Genomic DNA, 14,042 nt, shown 5'->3' with positions numbered 1-14,042 from the left:
CGGCTGTAGGCTGCGCCCCGCCCCACCCGACCGCCTGCCCGCGCCGGAGGGAGTCCAGCGCTTACTTCTTAACTCCTGCTGCGCGGCCGCCCAGAGCGTCTCCCAGAGCCTGGGCCTGCATGCGCCGTTACCTCGCTGGAGAATAGTGGGAGTTTGCCAGAAGCTGGATTTTCAGCTTGCCTGGCTTTGGTCTCATTGAGCGACTGTTAGCTTGTCTGAACTTGCTACTTGTATAAGCAGCCGTGTAGCCTGCAGTTCCAGGGCATGGGGATCTCTGGCTTGCACCGTGTTTAGTACCGGGGGTGTTGGCATGGTACACGCAGGGCCCTGTGAACACGTGGCATCATCTGAGTTACTATAGTGGGCAGCAGAGTTGTTCTGGGCACCTGTGAATTTTTGCATCAGATCTATTTATGCGGTATTCACTTATTGGCTTTGAGAGAAACTAAGAGAATTAGCATTCAAAAGCTACCATGGCTTCCCAGAAAGTCTTTGGGAAGGAGACTGTTTATACAGTGTCTTGGGAGTTAATAGTAGGCATTAGACTCATGCTGGCACTTCAGCCGCTCAGCAGGTCTCTGCTTTCCCTTATGCAGATGCTTCAAAACAGACATATGGGAGTGTACTGCTAGGTCCTTTTCTTTCAGCAAAGACAGACTGACTTGCTTCCCCACTCAGTAGCATATGGGAAGGGTTTAGAACAGGGGCAGGCAATCATTTTGGGCAGAGGGCCGCTTACTGTGTTTTGGCAAGCCATCGAGGGCCGCATGACAGGCAGCCCAGGGCAGATAAATATTAACTTTCTAAATTTTTTAAGGGCCTGATAGAATGGCCTGGCGGGCCGCATCTCTCTCCCAAGCCGTATTTTGCCCACCCCTGGTTTAGAAGCTGTCATGTACACTGTGATGGCAGACCCCTGACAGGATGGAAGCTCTCTTAAGTGGCTAGAGGAGCTCGTTTTGGTGGCTGACGACAAGTAACCGTCATGTTGAATGTCTTCTGGTTGACAGGCCAAGTGTATAACTCCTTGCATCACTTATACCTTGTTTCTCAGCACCCTTGATTCCTTTCCCTTTGATAGGGGGAAGCTTTATTACTTCTGCAAGAGGTGGGGCAGGGTAGTGAAGGTGACTGCTACTGGTAAATCTGTGGACATCTTGCTTGGTTTCCTTAGATGATGGTGGAGCTTTGAACAGTGACGACATGGGATTACTTCTTAGCTGGCAGGAGATGCATGTTTGCGTTGTTTCATAGCATAGTAACCGGAAACTGCTGTTTTCATAGAAGACAATGGCAACTGGAAGCAATAGCCAGTGTTACTGAGAGAGCCCTGAAGTGGTGGGTCCTCATGAGCAGACTTCATTAATAATCTGAGTAAGACAGCACTTGTTGGGGCTTTCTGTTGCTGGTTTTCGTAGCCTCTTGCTGACCTTTCCTTTAGAGATGAATAGGTTCAGAAAAACTCCTCTGTCCTCAACTGTGAGTGCAGGGTTGCACAGTGAATGCTTTACTGTACACAGGCCATTTTGGTGGAGCATTGAGATGCGCTGCCCAACTGTTGCTGGGCTTCCTCCTGCCTTCTAGAGAAGGAAGTTCTGTTCTGGCTCGTGTGGAATGAGGGAAGTGTATTTTTCTCTGCTGGTCCCAATTGATAGCAGGTGCTTTGATCCTAGATCTGTAGCTTATTGCAGTTTGTTAGAACATTGTTTTCTATTATACTTTTCTACTGCCTTAAATGCTGAATCATTATATTATTTACATTTTATTTATATTCTCATGTCAGGATAAAATTATTCTAGCTTCTGTCTGGTCCATGGGGAATTTTTTTTAACTTCTCCTTCTGTATTACAGAGTTCACTCTGCAGTCTTCACTGCCAGAGCCCTAGCATATTAAATGTTATTTCACTAGCAGCCCCTTCTTGAAGAACAGGATTGATTTGGTAAGGGCCAAACTAAAAAGAAACCAGTAAGTAGCGAACCTAGTCCCTAATTCAGTGCCCACTTACCTTCTGTCATGCTTTAAAGTGGCTCTTCAAAATCTGTCCCGCAGTGCCCATTTCTTATTTGTTTTGTTTCCTTTCATTGCTTTTCCCTTTCCACTCAAAACCTATTTTACAAGCTGCTTTTCATCTTCACACCTGCAGGATCACGGTATTTGTCTTGGACGTAGCATAACTACAGTTGATGTGTGTCAGTTTTGCCTAGCTTATTGGAAACATGCCTTATCACAGCTCCCAGTAAGCTGTACTCTTTGGCTTTGCTGCCTCAGAGCACTTTACACAGATGAATTACATGGAGTTATTGTTCTGTCAGGGATTCTTCCAGGTCTGTTGTTTGTTTTATCATAACGACCAGCTGCTTCTTGTAAATGTTCATCCAGACTGATGTTTAATCTAGTTCTTAACTAACTTGCTGTGGCACAGAAAGGGATAATGTCCTAGTGTTATGAAGAACTGTGAAACCCCTGTGTTCTCCCACAACTGTAGAAAAAGGAAAGACTTCTTTTTTTATTTGCTCTAACAGGCAATGCCGTGTTGCTGTGGGAGGTAAAGAGCAATAATGTGTATTCTGATAGTACTTGCTGGCCCTAGCTAGGTAGGCCTGGGGCCCTTTGCACAGGGCTCTGCATGTGGTAGAGATGATCCTGATAAGCTAACAGCCGAAAAGATAAGAAAGCAAACAGAGACCATTTGTCAAAGTTACCCTTCAGTTTATTACTACTTTTCATTTACCCAATGCTTTGTCACCTACCCTCCAGTCCAGCCATCTCCTGATCTCCCTCTCCACCCCTATTTAGGCCAGGTGCCATCCTTTCTTGCCCACCCCACAGAAGAAAACATTTTAGTCTTCCTGCAGTTGTAGAGGTTAACATAAAATCTGACCAGTTGCTGGACCACTTGCTACTAAAGCGAGGAGGTTGGGGGGTAGAGCGGCGGAGCAGGCTGCATTTAGGTCTGGGACACAAGTTTCTTAAACCAGTTTGACCTAAGTCAGTTAAGTCTGATACTACATTCATCCTGGTTTGTGTGCACTGAACTTCTATTCTGTTACAGGTTTAAACCAGTTTCTGATCACTTAAACTGATTTATGTGTAACTTCTGTCCCTAGCCTTAGAGTCTCTTTTTCTCTCTCAAGTGTCTCTGCTGGTAGTCTGGGTATCCAGACATTTTTTTCTTTCTGTTGAATGATATAGAAGGATGTGACTTAAAAAAAAATGTTGCTGCATATAAAGTGAGAGCAGTTATAGTTTTCAGAGACTGCTGGTGTGTGTGTGAGATTTTAATTTCTTTGAGAAGTGCAAGAAAGTAAGGCTTAGTGAATAGGCTTCTGGATTCCCTGCAACCAATGTAGAACAAAAAGTAAATAAATAAATAAATAAATAAATAAGAATGTTTCCTTGTACCTCACATCTAAAATCTGTCTATAAGATTTAAATCTGGCTTAAGTGGGCCAGGTTCCAATATGTGGACAAGAAATGTAGAATGCAGCTGGCCTCTGTGTCAGTGCAGGGATTTGAGCCTATAATCCCGTTTGGTCTTACAGTTTTGCAGCTCTTATTAGGAGTTGTATAGTGTGAAAGATGTGCACACTTCACTGACTTTCAATTCAGTATCTGAACTGGTGTACTAATCAAACTAAATGCTTGAAATCTGACATGTTTTGATACTTGGGGAAGAATGAAGGGAGGTGTGTGGGACACGTGGGATGACTCTTACCCCCAGTAAATAGGTGGATGCTCACTGATGTTCTGATTTGGTCCCAATGTTATTTCTTTTCTTTAAAAAGCAGAGCGAGTTCAACTGTTTGAAGAGGCAGAGCCAGCATTCAGAAGCTGACAACCACAATTAAGGGGAGGCTGCAAGAAAGGTACCTAAATAAATCCATGTGTGTTCAGTTTTCACAGGTGTAACTTATTTGCATAGAACATGTTTCTGAAAAGTGAGTGAGTGACTTAGAGAACCACAGGGTACAAATCCAAGAGAAAGATTTAGGTAAATGATGCATCTTTCTGCCAAAGACAGAAGTCTGGAGAATCTTCTTTGCATAAGCTCCATAAGGTGCTGAGTTCCCTCTGGCCAATATAATCTTTGGATCATAGGAAAGTAGGGCTGGATGGGACTTCACAGGTTTAGCTAGTCCATACCCCTGCTCAAGGCATGATTCTCCCCAACTAAGCCATCCCAGCTAACTGTCCATCTAACTTGCTCTTAAAAGCTTCAAAGGTTGAAGATTTTACAATTTCTCTGGCTGCCTGTTCCAATGCTTGACTCTCCCTCGTCGAGAGATTTCTCCTAATCTCCAACCTAAATTCCCTGTGCTGCACTTAGAGGCCATTGCTCCTAGTACTGTCCCTTACAGCCACAGAGAAAAGTTCATCTCCATCCTTTCTGTTATTGCCCTTCGGGTATTGGAAGGCAGTTATCAAATCCCCCCTCAGTCTTCCCTTTTCCAGACAAAATAACCCCTACCTCTTTCAGCCTTTCCTCATAAGTTTTGCCTCCCAGGCCTCTAATCATTTTTGTTTTGTGCTGGACTCTTTCCAAGTTGTCCACATCCTTCTTGAAGTGTGGGGCCCAAGACTGGATGCTGCTCCAAGTGAGGCCTCACCAGTGCTGAATATAGTGGGAGAATCACTTCCTTTGATTTGCAAGTGACACTTCTGTTAATATAACCCAATCTGATGTTGGCTTTTTTTTTTGCTATTGTCCAAGTTCATTGTCAAACGCTGGCTTGGGAGTAGGTGTCTGAATGGTTTTGTTTTCTGCGTCTTATAAATAAAATGTCATAATCCAGATTTTTGTAGGCTAAAGGCCTTAAGTCTTCATCATAGATGGAATTCTGGTGGTAACTGTATATTATACGTCATGTAGGGCCCCTGCAGGATATGCTAGGAAATCTGGTAGTCACACCAGACGACAAAACTAACCTCTTTAAAAATTCCTTTGCCTCCATCTTTTTGAGCAGGGGCCGGGGCATCCTCCACGCTGGGATCCCCGATGGACCCAGGGGAGGCGCTGCCAGGCCCAAAGTCAGTGAGGGCCTAGTCAGGGAACTTCTGGTGGGCCGAGACATGTTCATATCAGTAGGTCCAGACGATCTCCACCCCAGAGTGCTGAGGGAATTAGTAGAGGTCATTGCAGGACCCCTGGCACAGCTTTACAAGTCCTCATGGTGCTCTGGCGAGGTGCCAGAGGACTGGAAAAGGGCCAATTGTGGTCCCCATTTTCAAAAAAGGGAGGAAGGAGGACCCAGGAAACTACAGGGACATTAGTCTTACCTCAGTTCTGGGGAAGCTTTTTGACAAAATTATCCAGGAACACATCTGCGAGGGACCAGCAGGAGAGATCATGCTTAGGGGCAACCAACATGGGTTCATTCGAGGCAGGACCTGTCAGACCAACCTGGTGGCCTGCTGTGACCAGGTCACAAAATCCTTGGATGCAGGTGTCACGGTGGACATAGTCTTTCTGGACTTTAGGAAGGCCTTCGACGTTGTGTCTCACCCCATTCTCATTAAAAAATCAGGCGACTGCGGTGTCAATGCCTACACAGTCAGATGGGTTGCAAATTGGCTGGAGGGCCGCACACAGAGAATGGTGATGGATGGGTCTTTTTCGACCTGGAGGGATGTGGGCATTGGGGTCCCCCAGGGCTCGGTCCTCGGCCCCACGCTGTTTGACATCTTCATCAGCGACTTGAATGATGGGGTGAAAAGCACCTTGTTCAAATTCGCGGATGACACTAAGATGTGGGGAGAAGTGGGCGTGCTAGAGGAGAGGGACAGGCTGCAACTAGATCTAGGCAGGTTACAGGGGTGGGCGGATGAGAACAGGATGGGATTCAGTACTGACAAGTGCAAGGTACTGCCCCTAGGGAGGAAGAACCAGCAGCAGACCTACAGGCTGGGGAACTCCCCTCTAGTTAGCACAGAGGCAGAAAAGGATCTTGGAGTCATTATTGATTCCAAAATGAACATGGGCCGCCAATGTGGAGATGCGGTCAGGAAGGCCAACCGCACCTTGTCATGCATCTACAGATGCATCACAAGCAGATCCAAGGAGGTGATCCTCCCCCCTCTATGCGACACTGGTCAGGCCACAGCTGGAGTACTGCGTCCAGTTCTGGGCGCTGCACTTCAGGAGGGATGTGGACAGCATCGAGGTGGTCCAGAGGAGGGCCACTCACATGATCAGGGGCAGCAGGGAAGGCCCTACGAGGAAAGGCTACGGGACCTGAACCTGTTCAGCCTCCACAAGAGAAGGCTGAGAGGGGGTGTGGTGGCCGTCTACAAACTAGCCAAGGGGGACCGGCCAGGCTATGGGAGAGTCCCTGTTCCCCCGAGCACTACCAGGAGTAACAAGGAATAACGGCCATAAGTTGACCGAGAGTAGATTCAGGCTAGATATCAGGAGGCACTACTTCACAGTCAGTGCAGCTAGGATATGGAACCAACTTCCAAGGGAAGTGGTGCTTGCTCCTACCCTGGGGTCTTCAAAAGGAGGGTAGATAATCACCTAGCCGGGGTTGTTTGACTCCAGCATTCTTTCCTGCCTATGGCAGGGGGGCGGGCTTGATGATCTGCTCAGGTCGCTTCTGACCCTACGTACTGTGAAAGACCCAAATGGGCCCAGAGTTTTGTTGTTCTAAACATTGCTCAGCATTACTCACTATTTCTTTGGAAACATAACTTCCTAAGTGTTTACAAGTGCAGCACTGGTGGTTTTAATGATATAGGGACTCAGCTTGTTTCCAAGCTGCGACTGGTATCGCGAGTGGTGACGGTGGGACTTAGAAACTTCACTGGAGATCCTGCAGCTTGTGGCTGTGTACTGTGTGCAGCTTGCGGCTTGTGTACTGCAGCTTGTGGCTGTGTGGGGAGTACACAGTAATTGAGATTATATGTATGAGTCAGAGTTTACCTTGGTGCATTATTTTGTCATGTAAAATAGAAAGGTTTTTTTTTGTTTGTTTGTTTTTTTGGAGCATTTTCTGCTTCTCTTGGAGGAGGGCATGGAAATCAGGATAGAAGGATTCATGGACCCCCGACTGCTTCCCTAAGGGCACAGTTCGTTCAAGCAGTTGCTCAGCAGGACCTCAGTGTGTGTGGAAACTATTGGTAGTTTTGGACTGCTGGTAGGTTTTGGCTGCTTATTTACTACTTTGTTCCCTGTTAGCATTTTTTTTTTAAAGTACCATCTACCAAATTACTCATCTTTCTATTGAATTGGAAGCTTTTTGTTTTGCTAATCTGAAGAGAGCAGAAAATCCAGGCTGCTGGTTATGTTTGAGGTGCAATTTATGTTACTGAAGGTACCAGCCTTCTTACTTTGCATGAATTATAAATTAGTTTTAGTAGGAAAGTAACTCATATCAGATTTAAATGCAGTGCTTGATTTACAGCTGGTGGAATCATTTAGAAGGCCGATATTCCTGATTTGACATAGTTTGACCTGGAGCCATAATGTCATGCTGTAGAGCCTATTTCTGTCACTGGCTCTTGGCCTGTGGATGGCTTGATTGATATGTGCAGTGTAGAAGAATTTTGCTGAGTTCATAATATAATAAATTATATCTGGGGATACGTAGAAATATGCATATCAGGAAAGCAAATACTGTCAACAGGCAGCTTACCCGCTCTCATTTTTTTTTCCCGTAATTATGCAAACAGCAAAATGTCCTGCGTATTTTCACTTTATTTTGGAGTGGTCATTGCTCTTCTAAGATTGTACAGGTGACCCTCCATGCAGTAGGACAGAAAGATGAGAAACGATGGCCATTGCATCCAAGTGATGTAATACTTTAGAGGGCAAAATGACATTGCTAAACTGGAATTTACTCAGGACTTAGGAAGGTTCTTACTGTTGAGGAAAAATGTCAGTGGATCTTCATCAGTTGTGAGTGGTTAGAACATCCTACTAACTCATCCACAGTTGGACCACTAAAAATATAATGTTTCTAAATGCCACTTTGTAGAAAGAAGTCTTTGGATAAACAGGGTTGCAGTCCATAGTGATTTTTTGCTGCTACAAATTCTGACCTGAAAAATATAAAATGCATCATATCCCTGTGGCAACAAAATAGAGGCCCCTAATATTTCTTAGTATAAAAATGCATGGTGCTTGAAAACGTGTTGTGCTGTGTCATTGATTCAGGGTATAACTGTCAGTGTGAGACTGCAAATGCTTCATCTTAGAAGCCGGTTCAATTTCAGAATGCTTAGCAACATATAGTACACCAACTAACCTTGCAGCAGCAAGTTATCGCACTATAAATTATGTGATTTTTACAGCTACACAGCAAGCTGTTTCTAGAGGCTGTGTATTCTGCATTTCATGTAAGGTTGCAAACGTTTTCTTGCTGTGTCTGAAGTATAACATGATATAATATTGTAACTGTTAAAGATCGCTACTGCTTTCTGGGACAGCCTTTTCCTTATCAGTACTTTCCATTTGTTATACATAATGCCTTTGCTCAGCAGTCTCACATCTATTGTATTAAAACCAAAAAAAAACAGTTGATGTCCTTCAATAAGAAATTACACTGGGGCGGGGCAGGCATTTACTCCTTAGGAGGCTTCTGCAAATCTGATAGTTCAGGAGTCACCAATGTTTTTCGTCGGAGCACCAAAAAAACCCCACAGCCTGGACTTCAAAGATGTTGGTATGCCATGGGTGAGCAGTGAGGGAGCTGCAAGGGCCCTGAACCTTGTTGTAGCAGTTCAGCCCCAGCCCCTTTCCCACCATGCCTTCTGAGGCATGTGTGTGTAGCTGCTGCCACTGGTACAGCCACTTGCAGCCTCACGACTGCTTGCTGCAAGCAGCCTGGTCTCTGGGCAGACCCCTGCAGCCTGCCATGGAGCTTGGGCTGCTCACAGCAGGTGGCAGGCAGGCTGCAAACAGCTGCCTCAGGGTCTGGAGCCCCAGCCCAGCTCTGTGTCCTCTTCCCCACCTTGCACCCCAAGACGTGCAGCTGCTGCTGTGATGAAACCAGGCCAGGGACTCTGGACCCCAGTGCACCAGTTGCAGCTTTCTGGCTGCCTGCCACATCCAGACTGGGCTTTGGGCAGCTGCTGCCTGCCACAGAGCCCAGGCTGCACGCAACAGGGTTTGCAGTCCCTCTGCTGCCTGCTGCAAATACCCTGGGCTCCGTGGCCGACAGCAGCTTCCCAGAGCCCAGGCTGGCTATGGTGTGCCAAGCAAAATGGCCTTGCATTCCATGCGCTGGCACATGTGTTGAGGGTTGCCAGCCCCTTTGACAGTTTGATATTTCACATGCATTTTAAGTGACTGCTTGGAAAATCAGTAATACTTCGTGTTCAGAAAGCTTCTTATCAGCAAGTGTGATAGGACTAGGTGAATTTTCAATAGAATGAGAAATTGCTCTAGAAAGGGTGCAGACATTTCAGTGTAGGTTTTGCTCGCAGGTTCATTATCCTGCATCAAACAGTTATTATACTCATTGTGTAATATGAATTTAAAATACTTAACCATGTGCAGCTAATCCAACATACTGAGTTGGTTAAATGTTTTGATTCTGGTAATTTGCATTAATGAGAGATGCATCAGTTTGTTGAACAAATGTACAGCTAGTGATGCTCAACCCTTCTGCCCCATGGGCCAGATAAGTGATGCAGGGCCAACCCACGGGCCAGATAGGGGCCTGGCAACCCCCACTCCTGCCCCTGCATGCTGGGTTTGGCCCCTGGGCCCTGCTGGCCTTGCATGCTGGAATCTGGCAGCTCTTCTCCCTGCCTGATCTGCTGCTCGGCTTTTTTCCCTATCTGCCACTGTGTTCCCTTCTCCCTCCCTTACGTGCCATGCACAGAGGCAGCCCGTGTCACTTGTAGCATATGTGCTGTAGGCTGGCCACTCCTGTATTGGATGATATCCCTCTAGTAATCCAGAGGAAAAATTAATTTTTTCTATAGTTGAATCCTTACCGTTGTGTATAAAATACTCTCTTTGTAGTGCCAGATAACAGCCTTGCAGAAATGTATTTGTCCTTTGTCTGAAATAGGCAAATCACTTTTGGATGTGTGAGTGCTGTATCAATATATATTTAGTAGTCTTGCCTCAGTGAGGATAGGCGAGTTTATGACCATTTCCCTCTTTGGGGTTTGATCCTCTGAACATTGACTGCTTCCATGGGGAAATACTGACCATTCTGATTCCGGTTGATTGCCAAAGAAGGTGAATGTTTGACATCTCGTGGGCGGCATTGAGCATTTTACCTGATGAGTCCTTGGAGGACAGATTGCAAGTTTGCTTTTCTAACCTACTGCCCACTAACATTTTGACTACCTAATGCCATGTTGAAACTCAGCATTACAACTGTCTCAAAAGTTAGTTTGCTTATAGTATGTTTGGGGTTTTGTGTAAGAATGCAAAAACATATGTGTTTGAAATCATAGGAATCGGACTAAATGGATCTCAGAGACATAAATCTAGTGCCTCACTACTATGGCCGGATAACTGGCATTTTATCCCCCACTTCCCTTACCCTAGAGCATATTGTGGCATTAGGTGAAGAAGGATACTGTGGCCTGGTAGTGTTTTCTATGAAGGTTCCCTTTCAAGGGGGTAGGACAGGTGCAGTTATTTTAAACCACTGTTTTATAGACTTTACTATGATTTCTGTCATTAACCTCATCAATATCCAGCATCCCGTTTTGTATCTAACTTGTAAACAGGAATTTCAGTGTTCTGCCTCTTGGACTCATAATATAAAAGTTCAAACTGGATGACTGGTGAGCTGTTTAGGATGCATCGCCACCTGTGGTGGTGTCCATGTGAGTGATCCTTCCTGTCTTGCAGAATCTGCTGATCTCAAGGGGATTCTGCCTTGATGTTTTCCCATGTAAGATCAGACGAATAGGGAAAGTAAAACATAGCAAGTGAAGTAAAATCATACTAGAGATATTGTTCTTTTACATTGACAAAACTGCCAGGTGCTTTCAGGGATCTCAAAGGATTGTAGTTTTTAGTATGCTTCACTGAGAAGTTATATCAATATATGGTTTGCTGTAACTTAATGATCACTTCTTGTGGCACTCTGTATAGGTTGGACTGTCACCGTATCAAAGTTGTGGAGTGACTCTTGCTGGTAAATAGCTTTTACACAGCTGTTACCAACACCAGATTTAAATTCTTTTGTAAGGAGGCTGCACTGTTTGTTTAGCTCGGCAGCTTTAATTGGATTCATGTCAAGTTCCCTGACAACTGTCTAAAATACTGAAAGAAGACATTATCATTTTCACACTTTCATTTGATATGATGTAGGTATCTGCGTTTGTCAAAAACGGCTCCAGTAAATTCTTTGAGTCAGTCAGTCATTCTTTCATCTCACTGACAGATATTGCTCCTTGCACTGCACTGAGATGGAGGCAGTAATTTTAGTTCAGCTTTCATCTGTGACCACCAACACGAATATAGTTTTGATTCAGTAATAAACAAAATAGCATGGCAGTGTCAGGTACTGCCATAATTTCCATCATGGAGGAGGCATTTTTTGGAAGACTAAATGATTGCTCTTTGCTGATGTGCTTATAGTCTGTAGGAATGGGCCAAGAGAGAAAATGTGGTTTGAATTCAGATGCTGCCTTTGGAATGCTGTCCTCAAGAATGTATTCACTTTTCCTGTCCTGTGTAGTGGGAAGGGGAGAGCAGGCATCATATTTCTTAGCAGGAGTTACATTTGAGGTTTGGGCGAAGGGGGATTGGTTCAGATTTAGGCTTGTTCTCCAGACATAAGGTTGTCACTGAGTTTATAGCTCACAACTGGTCATGCTGCAGGCTTGACAGGTGCAAGTAGCAAATGAGCCTTAAACTAAAGCTCTTTTTATTTGGGGAGTTAATGCACTGTGTGGAAATATTTCGCTTGGACTCTCCATGTAGGAAGGGAAGGAGTGCCCTTTTGATTCCTTTAGCAACAGACAGTGAAGTTCAGCATGTTACAGTGTCACATTGGAGCCATTTTCAGTAAGTGTATAATATTTGGGTGCAAGAGAATATATGAAGGACTGCACATATTTTGGTTGTGTGTACACATGTTAGATTATCCAGTAGCTCGTGTCTGGCAGCAATATGTCTGGCTTGCGCTTTCCAGTATTGTTTTGTTTGCCATGTCAAGTGGACTGCTGTCACAGTATTGTCCATAATCCACAGATGGATGGCTAACTTGGAAACAGCTGTGCTGTAAAACATACTTAAGGACTTTTCTGTTTTATACTGGTTTGGTTCTTGTTGGCAGACCAGCTCGGTGGCACCTGCGCTAATACTGTGCACTCCTCCACAGCTTGCTTTTTTGAACCTCACAGCCCTGTACAAGATGCTAAGCAAGCCTGCCACCTAGGAGGCAGGGGGAGTTGCTCTTTTAGTATAGGTGCCCGACCAGAGTAAATTGCTTGTCCAAGATAAGAGGCAGGGATGAAGCGCCAGGAGTCTCTGATCACTTGGTTGCACTTCCTGTCAGCAACCTGCTGAATACAAGTTGGCAATCTGTCCTTATGTTTAAGTTACCAAATAGGCAAACTTAGCTGCACACACCTTTTCAAATTACTTTGTTTCCAGCCCTCAGCAGGGTAGAGCCTTGACTCCTTTTCTGTTTGGAAGTTGAACTTCAGCTGCTAGTGTTTGTTTTCAAATTGCAAGGCAGGTCGTGTAGTTCCTCTGAGCCTTTGCAAAGCTTGCTTTGTTCATCGAAAATAGTTGTAAACAATTTTCCTTTATTCTGAAATAGTTTTTCTTTAATTCTTTGTCTAGGCAAAAGTCTCTAACGATGGCTGTTGCTTAATTATTCAAAGTACATTTTGTGCTTAGAAACCAGTTATTTCTGTGGCTTTTCTGTACAGTGTATCATTGCTTATAAAACTGAAGTTTGTAGCAAACAGATTTGTTAAAGAACAGTGCATTTTTATTTTCACTGAAAATGATGGCAGCTTAACACAGCCTGCGCCTCATGGGCCAAATATGTCCTGCAGAGCCTTCTGATCCAACCCATGGGCATGGATGGGGCTTTGGCAGCAGACACTTTCCTTGTGCCAGCAAGTGGAAAAGCAATGGTGGCAAGCGTGAGGGAAAAGTGCCTGCTGCTGCTGCTTTTCCCTGAACTTGCATGGAGAAAGTGCCTGCCCAGTGGGCACAGGGAAAAGCGGTGGCAGCAGACACTTTTCCCCCATACCAGTGGCAGAAAAGCAGCAGCAGTAGCTGATCCTAGCATCCATCTGTCCACCCGCCAGCCTGCCTCTGATCGTCACTGAGTCAGTCTGGCCTGCAGCCTTTATAGGTTGCCAACCTCTGGCTTAATAGTCTCTGCCAGAATAAAGCACAGACTTTGGCTAGCAAAGATACTAAGGTAATGGAGCTGTGATCTTTGTTTCTGTAGCATCTGGTTTGTGTGGGTACTACAGCCATATTGGTAATCTACAAGCATTCCATTATTTACACACTTGATGATAAAACAAAACTATCCAGAGGGGAGGAAGCAAGCATTAAACTTTCTTCTCCCCACCTAAAAACACCTTTCTATAGAAGCTTTGAAAATCATTCTCTGGTCCCATGGGCCCGGTCATTCTATAATTGTTTGAACAATTTTCAGGTGTACCTGTAAATAGTCATTTTGTTCCATTCATTCTTGACTGTTATGCTTGGTGCATTACAGCCAGGTAGGGAAATGAATGAAGCATTTCTTTTGGTAGAGGCAAATCTGCTGTGGTCTTGCTTGCCAAGTTGGCAGAATGCAGTGATCTGTGAGGTGCCAGTTGTTGAGTTTGGCATCAAGCAGACTGAGAGTTTTCAGCTCTAACAATGTGTGCAGAGTTTACCTGAATATATACCAAGGTAGAGATTCTATTTTGCCCTAACAACTCTAAAAGGATTCAGGTAGAAATTGAATATTATTATGAAAAAGTACAAGGTCCCACAGAGGGCTTATTTTCTATAAAGCATTTTAAGCTAAGATACAGGCCAGCAGTGTGTGAAAATGAAGGTCTAAGCATACATACTGCTGAGTATATATGAACTCTGAAGGTCAGGCAGAAGACG

The 14,042-nt window shown here is 44.8% G+C and overlaps 1 protein-coding gene across 3 annotated transcripts in view; it reads left to right on the top strand.

Moving 5' to 3' along the window:
* Positions 1-1,759: 1,759 nt before the first annotated feature.
* The window catches only part of THRAP3 (thyroid hormone receptor associated protein 3), a 56,237-nt gene continuing 43,954 nt past the window's right edge, over positions 1,760-14,042 (top strand). The window contains exons 1-2 of one of the 3 annotated variants that reach the window (XM_025215861.1): positions 1,760-1,940; positions 3,787-3,867. The gene's annotated coding sequence lies outside the window, so the exon portion shown is untranslated. Of the gene's footprint in view, positions 1,941-3,786; positions 3,868-14,042 lie in introns of those variants that run through there. The other 2 variants (XM_006033926.3, XM_025215863.1) reach the window with 2 other exon arrangements.

The sequence above is a fragment of the Alligator sinensis genome, unplaced genomic scaffold (assembly GCF_000455745.1).
Source record: "Alligator sinensis unplaced genomic scaffold, ASM45574v1 scaffold964_1, whole genome shotgun sequence".
NCBI lineage: Eukaryota > Metazoa > Chordata > Crocodylia > Alligatoridae > Alligator > Alligator sinensis.
The sequence above is the reverse complement of the archived record's forward strand: the minus strand, read 5'-3'. Positions and strand labels throughout refer to the sequence as shown.